Source organism: Lissotriton vulgaris, chromosome 1_1 (assembly GCF_964263255.1).
Source record: "Lissotriton vulgaris chromosome 1_1, aLisVul1.2, whole genome shotgun sequence".
In the NCBI taxonomy this organism is placed as follows: Eukaryota; Metazoa; Chordata; class Amphibia; order Caudata; family Salamandridae; genus Lissotriton; species Lissotriton vulgaris.
The window spans coordinates 478,355,940-478,368,810 of NC_141685.1; positions in this window are offsets into that span (position 1 = coordinate 478,355,940).

Here is a 12,871-nt window from a genome sequence, read left to right on the forward strand (position 1 = left end):
GACGACTTTTCCCGCAAAGATCCCCGCCTCCTGACGGCTGCGACGGACTGCTGCCCTGACTGTAGACCTGTTTTGGTGCCTGGCGGAGACCTTGGTACAGCGAGACGATTGACGGGCCTTCCTGGTGACGCCATCGATCTTTGAGTTAAGTATTTGTGGGTCGCTCCCAGAGTCCTTAGTTGTGGGTGCTTAGTTGTTGCATGGTTCCATTGCATTTGTGGTTCTTAGTACTTGGTTCTTTGTTGTGATATTTGACGTCTGCAGTCGCCAAAAACCGAGGGTTTTTGCTCTTTGCAGGGACATTGTTAATCCTATAACCCTTGAAGTTTGTGAAACTCGGCTAGTGTGCAAGATGCCTGGCCGTAGTACTTTGATCAGTTGTTTTAGTCGTTGTGGTGCGGATTCCCGACTGGAGGATTCGTGTCCGATACCTCCGGTTGGAACTCCAACTTATGAGCTATATAGCAAACATGGGTTAGGTCCGATTACCTTTAATGAATATTGGATTCGCTATACTAAAAAGGATGGTGTCCTTAGTTGGCCACCTCATGGTAGTTTTGAGACCTCGATTTTAGATAATCTCGAGGCTAAATTGTTTCAGAAAAAATCAAGGCCGGCCATGTTTGATGCCTTTCGGTTGTGGCGTAAAGAAGCCAAACAGAGAGAAATCAGACAGATTAAACGCAATAAGAGAGAAGGAGTTGTTACTACGGTAAGAAATGCAGAGCAGTTTCAGCGAGATAAGGAGGAAAAGGAAAAGGAAGTTTTCAATAGATTGCAGCGTATGTCTGTAGACAAGTGTTACCCCGCTTTACCAACGGGTACGGATAAGAAGGAGGAATCTGCAGATGACCCTTTAATGTCCTATCTTTTGAAGTCGCCACCTCCGTACGTACAGGGCACTGTAACTCCTGTGGTTCCTCCTGCCCCTGTTCTTCCTGCTCCTGTTCCACAACCTGTTCCTCAATGTTCCTGCTCCTCTACCTGCTTCCGTCCCTACTGCTCCTCCACTTGTACTTCCCCATACTCCTGCTTCCGCTGCTCCCACTGCTCCTGCTGTTCTGGTTACTCCTGCTGTCTCTTCTGCTTCTGGTACTTCTCTTGTTACCCCGTTGGGTTACTCTTTGTCTCCATCTGTCCGACGTCGTACCCCCTCTGTTGCTCCTAACTTCTTTAATTCTCTTGGACCTATTCTTGAGTCCGCTGGTTCGGACGGTCCTCAAAGACGTAGTCAGCTTCCCGGTAGTCGGGAACGTGACGCATTGTATAATATGGCGATGGGTTGGATGTAACACCCCATTAGAAATCCTCCACGTGTGGTGTTAGATACGTTTTGCCAATTCAATATGCCGACACAAAGGTTTGTTTTTGACGAAATGTGTAAGGCTCTACGTGATCAAATATCGGCTGATGCATCTGACGAGGTTTTGACTGCCTTGACTGATCTTCAGCTTCAGTTTTCGAGCGGAATGTTGGTGGGCACCAATGTTCGACGTGCTGTCGAGCAGTTGTTGTCTTTTCGTCCTTCTATAATGCCTCGGGCATTGTTTGTAGAGGACATTGAAGGACCGTTTGCAGCACCTGGTCAGTATCCTATGCGCGAAGTTCCGCCAGTATGGATGCCAGGTAACCCTGGCGCTGCTCCGCCGATCCTGCCGCACTTTCAGAGAGTGTGGATCCATCTTCCATGGAAGCGATCGGAAGTTTTGCAGGTAAAGCAATCTTTGCCTGACCCTCGCAAAAATCCTGCAGGGTATTATAAAGAATTATCGCAGCTCGTAGATGCTACGATAATGAATCTTGCTGATATTGATATGCTGTTTGGCAATGTCGTACCGCAACCGGTATGGGCAAAGATTCGTCAGGAAGACAATGCGGGAGAACTAGGCGGTGACTGGAATGCATTGCGGGCTGCTGACGCTTTGCAAGTTGGTGGGGCCAAGCCTGATCAATTAATTACGGCTTTGCCTCAGAGAATTATCGCTCTGATATAAACGCTTATGCCAGCCATGAAGGTAAATTGGGACAAACTGTCCACTTGCAAGCAGAAGAAGGATGAGAGCGTCTCTGATTTCTTTACGAGATTTGAGGAGGCTTTCATTGACCATGGTGGTCAAGACATGGGTACTGAAGGAGGTCAGCGATTGTTTGTGGATAAGTTTGTCTCTAATTTACTACCCGACTTAAGCAACAAATTGCGTAATTCAGAAAGTGCGTGGGCTGTTTCCACTTCTGCTCAAATATTGGCCACGGCCCAATATTATGAGAATAGGGAGAAAGAGGAGAATGATCGTGCTGACAAGAAAACGAAAGAGCTCAAAACTAAAGTGTTGTTACAACAGGCGTATCCTCCACGTTCGAATCAGAATGATTCGCAACAACGGAACAGATCACAATCTCAGTCGAATAGGTCACAATCACGAAATGATTCCTCTTCGCAGAGATCTTCGTTAGGGTACAATCAGTGTGCCTATTGTAGGAATGAGGGTCATTTAAAATTCGATTGTCCAGTTCTGAATGAGCGTAATAGTGGTAATTCGTCTAGAGGAGGTCGTGGTGGTTCTCAACAGACATCACGTGGTAGAGGTCGCGGTGCTCAAAACGATCGTTCCACTAACACTTCTGACTCCAATAATTGTTTTGATCAGCGCGGATCGTCGCAAGGGCGATCTGCTCAGTACAATGTGGATGATTATTACGTCGATCAGGATGCTGACGATGGTAATTACTAGGACAGCCATAGACAAGGAGAGGGAGTAATATCAGTTCCGGTTGATCAGAGAGGGCCTTACGTCGCAGTTGCCACCTCGGGCGTCGTTGAGCCTTTTCTGTTGGACACTGGTGCAGCGAAAAGTTCCATAATGCATTCGAAACTCCCTGGCGCACCTTTGTCTGGCTTAACAAATGTTTCCGTTGGATTCTCTGGCGCCCCTGTTAGCAATCCGGTTTCGTGCCCTTTGCCTCTTACGATTGGGCCGCGTGAGCTGAAAGCTCCGCTGATTTTGACCACTGGGTGTGGCGAAAATCTTTTGGGCCTGGATTTGCTAAAACGTTTGTATGCGACTTTGTATTGTTCTCCTGCGGGAGTAAAGCTTACGTTAGGTGAGAGAGTTGTCTCTCCTATGTACTTATCCATCGATAAGCTTCCACCGGAATTGAGTTCTCTTCCTGCATCTTTGTGGGCAACAGGTCCCAACGACGTGGGCCTGCTTGACATCTCCCCTTATGTTGTTCATTTGAAATCTAACGTGCAACTGCCACGTATTCCCCAGTATCGTATCTCCCTTGATGGTGAGCGAGCATTGTTAGCTATTATCTACGATCTGATTGAAAAAGATGTTATCAAGGAGACTCGGGGAAACGTGTGCAATAGTCCTGTACTGCCCATTTTGAAGCGCACGGATCCATCAAAACCACCTGTTTATCGTTTTGTTATCGATTTACGGGAGGTAAATAAAATTGTGATTCCTCAGTTCCCTGTTGTGCCTGACATCACGGCGCTACTGACTCTGATCCCAGCCTCTGCATCTTGGTTCTCTGTGATCGATCTGAAGAATGCTTTCTTCAGTATTCCGATTGCTGAGGAAAGTAGAGACCTTTTCGGTTTCTCTCTTGGTGGCCGCAGCTTCCGGTTTAAACATGCTCCTCAGGGCTACTGTGAGAGTCCATCGATATACAGTTAAGCCTTGAAGGGCCAACTTGATGCGTTTGTGTTGCCGGCTGGTGCAGCCTGGATCCAATATGTTGATGACTTATTGGTGGCTGCAGATACTCAGGACATTTGCAAAATTGCCACGGTATCGTTGTTGCAGCACCTCTGTGACTTACATCACAAGGTGTCGCCTTCTAAACTTCAATATTGTTGTCAAGAAGTAACCTATCTAGGTCACTTATTGTTAAAGGAGGGAAGAAGGTTCACCCCAGAGAGAATTGCAGCGATTGCTCGAATGACTGTGCCAACAACTCAGAGAGATGTGCGTGCCTTTTTAGGTATCACGTCATACTGCAGACAGTGGATTCCGAATTTTTCATTGTTAGCAAAACCATTGGTAGCTCTTACGTGCAAGGATGTTCCAACTCCTTTACCATGGACGGAAGAATGTCAGAAAAGTTTTTCTGAACTGCGTGACGCATTGTGTTCGGCTCCTGTGTTAGGGACCCCTGACTACAGTAAGCCGTTTACACTGTACGTTCACAAGAGAGAAGGTTGTGCGTTGAGTGTCTTGACGCAACAATTTGGCGGTAAGCAGCGTCCATGTGCATATTTTTCCTCGACATTGGACCCGGTAGCTAGAGCTTTGCCGAGTTGTCTAAGAGCAATAGCGGCGGCTGCGGTGTCCATCCGACAATCTGCAGGATTGGTCATGGATAATATGCTTACGGTGATGGTTCCGCATGCAGTTGACACTCTCTTGAATCGTACGAAAACTCAGCACTTGACGAGTGCAAGGTTGTCTGGTTATGAGTTGACGCTTTTGGCAAGTCACATTCAAATAAAACGCTGTAATGTCCTGAACCCGGCGACTTTGTTGCCAATCAGTATGGAGTCAGATGAAGTAGCACCTCACGATTGCTACTTGCGAACCGAGGAGTAAACAAAAGGTCGTGTAGACCTGAAAAACACTCCTTTGGAAGATCCCGATGGGACTTTGTATGTGGATGGTTCATGTTTTAAATTACCGAATGGTGATGTAACGACTGCTTATGCTGTGGTGACATTGAATACTGTTGTGGAGTCTGCGAGATTGAATCAGAATTCTGCTCAGGCAGCAGAACTGATTGCCTTGACTAGAGCGTGTGTGTTGTCGAAAGGGAAACGGGTGAATGTGTTTACCGACAGTCAGTATGCATTTGGCGTAGCGCATAGCTTTGGACAATTGTGGCGAGAGAGAGGTTTTATGACATCGCATGGTACGAAGATCCAACACGGACAGCTCGTGAATGATCTTTTGGATGCACTTACATTACCCAAGCAGGTGGCGATTGTTAAATGTAGTGCACACCGTAAGGTGACGGATGATGTTGGTCGTGGGAATGCGTTCGCTGATGAGACTGCTAAGGAGACTGCCCGGAACCTTAGCACTAGGATGTATGTGACGAGTTCGGTTAGGTGGCCTACAGAGACTAGTATGTGTGAGGATACCATCGAGAGCGTGAAAATTATTCAGAATGAGGCCACCGAAACTGAAAAAACGAAGTGGAAAGAGAGTACGGGAAAGTTGGATGCGAATGGTTGCTGGATTGATCTGTCGGAGAATAAGAGGTGGATGTTGCCAGATGCGTATGTACTAGCTGTTGTGACGATGGCACACGGCTTGGCACATATTAGCGCGAAAGGTATTTGTAAGTTGTTGTCCCCTGTATGGAAGAATGATGGTATCACAAAGTGTGCTGAGAGATTGGTGAAGAATTGTATGATATGCATGATGTACAACCTGGAAAAGGAACCCCTACACCTGGCCATTTTGCTCCCCCTTCATGTCCCTTTGAGGTGATCCAGCTAGACTTCATCCATATGGAGCGATGCAATAACCTGAAATACATTTTAGTTGTGGTTTGCGCGTTCTCCCGATGGATCGAAGCCTACCCTCTGAAAGATAACACTGCCCTGTCCACTGCGAAAATCCTACTGAAGGAATACTTTCCTCGGTATGGAATGCCACAAATTGTATGGTCTGATAACGGAAGTGAGTTTGTGGGGAGTGTGATGAAGAGTGTGTGTAAGGGCCTTGGAATTACTCAGAAATTCCACAGCGCCAATCATCCCCAGTCAGCTGGTTTGGTTGAAGGGTACAATGGCACCCTCAAATTAAAGCTGGCGAAGGTTCAGGCTACGAATGGTCTCTCGTGGCCTGACACCTTACCTTTAGCCCTTCTGTCCACTAGGGCGACTGTACACTCCCGAGTAGGGCTTAGTCCCTACGAGATTGTGTTCGGCCGCCCTGCGAATGTTTGGGGGTTCCTAGACCGAGTGTGTTCTCTGATCTTGAGTACCCAATGTTGATCGATTATCTGCATGATCTGACTGCTAAACTGAGGTTAATTCACCAACAGGTCTTTGAAGCACTGCCGACGCAGACGGAGGGTCCAGGCCACCAGCTCTAGCCTGGAGACTGGGTGGTGACGCGGAACTTTGGACGTAAAAGAAACCTTGAGCCCCGCTTTACTGGACCTTACCAAGTTCTTCTCGCCACGAGGACTGCTGTTCGTTTGGAAGGTCGTAAACACTGGGTGCACGCCACCCATACTAAAAAGGTACCTCTACCTTTGCCGGCAGACTCGTGGGTGAGGAAAGGCATTGCTTCATCTGAAACGGAAACATCGCAGACCTTTGTTCCTTTTAGCGACGCTCAGCTTGTTGGAGAACCCTCAGCGCAGCAGGACGACATTGTTGAACAATTGCCACCTACAAACTCAAGATCTGAACAATTGACTGACCAGCAGAACTCTGTCCCACTATCGGATCAGTTGTTTGATGAACAGACATGTCCTGGGAGAAGCCGATACTTCCTGAGATCTAATACTAAGGAGACAAATAAAAAAGTTTTTGCTTTCTCCCTTGACATCCACATTACCCCATTGACACCAGTCAGTCTGAACACACTCGTACCATTTTGGTTTTTGTAAATATTGTGAGTTTGTTTCCACATGTTTTTGCTTCCACAGCTTGGAAATATTGTGTATAATTGTAAATAAGTACCTTACATCCGGGTGTACCGTAGGGCCGCGTGTGTACTTCCTTCTGGTTAGTAGGTCTTGACACTAGGTCGAAGGCCGTTGGTTCCTGGGAACTCCTGGGGATTGACTACTGCTACACAGAACGAAGTGCGTCAAGAAACGTTGCGGACGGTTTTAGAGGATGCCGTTCTCTAAGCTGGTGGATTTGGAAAAAGCTCAGGCTCAAAGATTCAAGTTGCAGCAAATTACTCACACAAAATGCTTCATGATTCAAGTGTTCCTACTGTTTCTAATTGTTTCTTCGCTATTGGTGGGTGGGGTGTATTACTTGATATTGACGTTCTTGCCTTCTGCTTCACCTACCCCTTCTCCTGAACCTAAAACTACCTCCACTGTTTCCCCTCATTCCTTCCACATTTTACCCCAACACGAGCAGGCCAGACGTGCGAAATTTATGAATAATTCCTTTATTCAGCTCCTTCATCAACATCAGCTGGTGGTTAACACTACCAATTGTTGGGTGTGTGGGTTGATGCCACATACCACTGATAAGGGAATTCCGTACTTGGTCCTTCCTTATAGTTCCCAGGGTTCAGCGCGAGCATTTCAAACAATGTTTCGAAGTGCACTAGATTCCTACCCCAATCGAGAGCCACGTCCTTCCCACTTTGGTCCTGGCCCGTACCACAAGCCTTTGGCCATAGCGATCGCTGATTTAGATAGGGATATCTATGAGCCGTTGCTCATCCCAGAGGAAGAGGTGCGAGCCTATAGGGATCTGAGTGAGTATAGTGCGCTCGTGGGTGACAGACAGCTTAGAAGCTCGTCTCCGATATGGATCGTACCTCACCTTGGTAATTTCTGTCTAAAAGGTCGTGGCCGAAGACCGAGAGCTCATCTTGGAGAGAGTGCTTGCTCCGAGACGTATGTCTTGCCGATGCTCTCGTCCCCTGTGTTTCTGACTGCCAAGGGTACGTACTTTGTCTGTCATGATCGTGCGTATACGTGGTTGCCCTCCGACTTTGCGGGCACATGTTACATTGCGAATTTGTTGCCTCCGACTTTTACAGTCGCCTCCGATTACCACAAGACTCGAATTGTGAGGGGCGTGATTAGCGAAGAAGACACTGCCGGTCAAGAGGCAGGAGACTTTTTCAAAGGTTTCTTTCCGTTTTGGGGACCTATGGTTAATAGTAGGAACCTGAGACAGTTGACTCGAGTGGTGGAATCGACAGCTAATATCACTGCCAGTGCCCTTGGTAACATCACAGCAGAACTTCAGGCGGATAGGCTCATGACGTTGCAAAACCGTATGGTTTTAGACGTGATCTTAGCAGATCGAGGTGGAGTATGTAAAGTGATCCATTCGAGCTGCTGTATTTTCATTCCAGATAACGCTCCGACTGTCTATCAAGCCATCTCAAAGTTGCATAAGATCTCTGAGTCCATACACGTGTACGTAGGGGATTGGACGCTACTTGGGTGGTTTTGGGGCCTGATGTCGACTTGGGGTTGGAAGATTCTGATGATCATCGGGGTTGTTGTAGCGTTTCTGTTCACGTGTTGCCTTTGTGTGCAGTGTGGTCCTGCCTTATGTGGCCTCTGTGCTACAACGTGTATAAAACAGCCGCCTGTTACCAAAGGAGCTCGGATGGATAGAATTATGCTGCAGCAACATCTAGATGGTTTGATGAATATCGAATATGATTCCGACTAGTGCTTGCCTACATGAGGGCAAAAGGAGCGTCTGAGGTTCCGTGACGATCGTAAGTGGTGTTTTTGACTCGTACGAATATGGTCGAGTCTGGTATCTATGAATCGCAAATGACGAGTTTAGTGGGTGTACGCATTTTCGCTGTGCTAACCTAAACCGTTCGTTTGTTTCGTGGGTTTCTACATCCGAGCCCACGGGTTCCATCTTAGATGCGGCATCCATTTTGTCTCTTGCCCTCAAGTAGCCAGCGAACGGACGCTGTCCGCTTCGCGACCCTGGGATTCCCAAACTCTTGCGGAAGACGTGTTTCCTTTGAAAGTGTCTTTATGATGAGGGGGATGACACTGTAAGGCAGATGGGCCCGCTCGAGGCTCATCTTGCCGTGCGGGTCTATTGTCTTAGTCGTGCATCTCATTAGGCACGTCCCTTTGATGCCTGCAGCTCCTGTTTCCCGATACCGCCCCCTTTTTTTCACCCTTTCCGATCTCCCCACTGTTTCTGTCTTCCCCTGCACCTGTTTCTGTCCCTTCCTCGATCTGTTTATTGTTGGTTGGAATGTACTAATGGTGGGAAGATGGGTTTTTACAGTTGGGAACCACCAAACGTTTCCGTACTTATGTTCCGGGCCTTGAATACATGAAAGTAACCCCTTATGGTTTTACGATGGGAACCGAGTTGTAACCTTTTGTGTACCATTTTAACCTATGAGAGAAAACTGTATAAAAGGAGCGACCCACAGTAGCAATTTGAATCAGGCTACGTGAACCTACGTTATGTACTTCTCGTGACTTCTGTGTTCCCTGCAGTAATAAACCTCGAATCTTTGACGCCGAAGGAAGTGTCCCGTGTCTCTGTCATTTGTACGCCGGAACAGGTTACCCACGAAGGTTTCAGGTGTTGTCCCCTGGCACCGCAGGGTCTTAAGAAACCCAGTCCTTCACTTGGCCTTACTTTGTTAACGCTAGAACCCACTCACACACCAGGCCATGTTTTGGATTGTATTTGTTCTAATGTTGATGGCCTGTTAGTTAAATCTCCACACATTTTAACCTGGTCAGACCATAAACTTATTCCATTTCATCTTTTGGTGAAACAGAAGGCTCCGGTGAGAAGCGCAAATTTAAACTCTGTCAGTCGTAAGCCGGACACATAACTGCCTTCTCACGGCCTGATTTTCTGGAGACGTTGAGAGCTAGTAAACCTATTCTAACAGGTTGTACTCTAACAGATAATTACCAATACTGTGAGTGGCTGGCAACATTTGGGTCATCCTTGGACATAAGGAAGAAGAAAAGAAATGTACGCTGTCCTACAAATAGAAAGAGTGCCGCATGGTTTTCATTAGCTTTAAAAACCGAGTTGGGCGCAGTAAGATCTTTGGAGCGTAGGTGGCGAAGGAATTATGAGGTGGCTGCCCGTGATTTATCTAAATCTGCACGTAGGAATTATCATGCCGCAATTAAGCTGGCAAAAAATATACTACTTAGAGGTTATCTATCCTTCTGACAAGGGACAGAAAGAGATCTTTAAGATAGTCAAGAGTTTTACCAATCCCACTGCACTCTCTCAGGAGATTCCTCCTTCCCTCCCGCTTTGCAATGCCATAGCCAACTATTTTGAAAAGAAAATCTCTGATATTGTTAAGGATTTTCCACCCGTGCCATCTATTTCGACAAATTCGGAAACAATGAGGATAGGCGTTGTGACAACTAACACTCCTCGCTTTGACTCATTTACGCATATCTCCCTGGAGGATTCACATCAAGCTATTTTAGCCATAAAATTTGAGTCTCCTTTTGATCCCTGCCCGCCCATGGTCCTGCGAACCTTGGTTGAGGAGATAAACCCAACTATTAACAGTATCATCAATTCCTCATTGGCTACAGCAGTAATTCCAGGTGATTGGAAGCGTGCAGCGGTTATGCCACTACAGAAAAAAGCCCTGCCGGATCCAACTACTCTGTCTAACCTGCGTCCCATTTCCCTACTCCCTGCGGTGTTCAAATTGACGGAGAAATTCGTTAATTATCAACTTACGAGTTTTTGGGAGGAGAATAACATCCTGCACTCCAATCAATCAGGGTTTCGGTCCAAACACTCGACTGAGTCTGCTCTTTTGTTTACAGCAGAGACTTTACGAATGGCATTGAACCAAGGGAAGAAGGCCCTCCTGATCTTACTCGATCTATCGGCGGCCTTCGATACGGTCTCACACTCCATCTTGATTGACCGTTTGGAAAACGCAGGTATAGGAGGAATGGTGCTGGCATGGCTTACTAATTTCCTCTCTCAGAGACGTCAGGTAATAGTACTAGGTGACTACAAATCTGAAGAAAAGGTCATCAGCTCAGGGGTCCCACAGGGCGCTAGTTTGAGTCCTGTTCTTTTTAATCTTTACATGGTTCCCCTGATTGAGCGGATTGCATCCTACCAGATTGAAGTCATATCGTACGCTGACGATACGCAGCTCATCCTAGTGTTGAATAGGGAGCTGCCTGGGGCTGAAGAAAATTTGATGAACTGTCTCACGGCTACATTTGAGTGGATGAATAACAATCACCTCAAATGTAACTCAGGGAAGACAGAAATATTGCCCTTTGGACCCCAAAATCTGTTTTCCCCCAAACAATGGTGGCCTGAGGATTCAGAAGCTCCTCCTAATACTATTTCTTCTGCGCGAAATCTGGGTATTAAATTTGATGACCAACTTTCATTCAAGCAGCAAGCGGTAGGCGTAGCTAGCTCATATTTCCAGATCATCAAATCATTGAGGAAGTTTTTTGATCTTCTTCCTCTGGCAGCCAGGAAGACGGTAGCAGTAGCACTGATAACATCTAGATTGGACTACTGCAATAGTCTTTATGCAGGCACCAATAAAGCAGTGCTGCACAGGCTGCAGATGGTCCAGCATGCTGCTGCTCGCCTGGTACTTCGCTGGCCGAGTAGGTCATCTGCCTCGGCGGTGCTTAAGATCTTACACTGGCTGCCCATCTACAAGTGTGTCCTATTTAAGGTCCTTGTTATCACCTTTAGAGCCTTTCAGTCACAAGGTCCGAGATATCTGTTGAATGGCTTTAAACGCTATGTGCCAGTACGCTGCTTGAGGTCTGTCAATCAAAATCTTCTGGTGATTCCCAGATTCAGATTGGCCACCAAAGGGGGGAAATCTCTTTTTGTACTAGGCTCAAGAGCTTGGAATAAATTGCCAGCTCAGCTTCGGCGTATAGTCAAGGAGAGCGAATTTAGGAAGTCTCTGAAGACATGGATCTTCTCACTCGCCGACGCGGCTTGCAGAGCATTAGTGTAAAGCTTGTAATGCGTGAAATTGCCTTTTGTCCACCAACCTATTCCAGCGGGGTTGGGTGTTGAGCGCCAAGATGCTCCTTGGAGCGATAGTAGCGCTATATAAATGTGTGCTTACATTACATTACATTACATTACAAGCAGGCTAAATTATGTTACAATGGTAATCCTAAACAAGAGGTAGCATTCTAATATGAAGAGGCTCAAGAGGGTAATGTTAAAAAAAATGTTGAGGAATAGTGTATTTTTTATGAATGATCATTAAACCATTTGAAACACTGCTGGTGTTTCAGAGGGAATTTTGTGTGTGTAATATGTGTATTTTATTTTCAAGCAGAATGATAACCTCAGTCTTACACAGTGTTCATGCATGGAGAATGAGGGCTGGCTGACAGCGCGTGCAAGTATAAAACTGAGACTGCTGCTTATTGGACAACTGTGCAGACTGCAATCCAGGGAGTGTTAGTCACTGCGGCTGGCAGTTATGATGTTGCTGGATTATAAAATATCCGCTGAATTAGGGCACGGTGGCGCACAGACAATAAACTCAGTAACCATGAGAAAGTAATTGAGCAATAAATACTCTTACACCCACTTCCACATGTTGCAGCTGCACCGCATTTCCCAGTATATCATTTAGAAAACCAAAGCCATAATGTGGGAAGCAAACACTGATTAAAAATGAAGCACTGTTCGGGGTGGAAAAAAAAACGACAAAAAGATTATTGAAACGGAAACTACTGCTTCATGGGCTCATTTTTCACTCGCAAAAGGACATAAATCTGTTATTGTTATGTAGAAAATGTCCTTAAATACGCAACCCTTCACCTGATGTGGTAATTCCGTTACCTCCACCTTCAACATCTCAGCCCTTATTTGAGCGCCTGGCTCCCAAGGACAGGCAACCACTCGACCCCCTTTCTCGCTTTTTTAACCACTTTAATTTCATTTCTATTTACGTAACTCCTCGCCCTCCTACTGAGTACTGACCACACCCATCATTCTTTGTCTTTTTTATTATTATGTTCTTATATAGCGCCTGAATCGACCCCCGAAGGGGTATCTCCGCGCTTGCCTTGGGAACCCGTCCTGGCTTTTCCCTGTGAGATAGCCCCTACAGGGTATCCCCAAGGTGAAAGCCAGGCATCCAGCCGCGGGAGGGCCGTTGTGGAGATT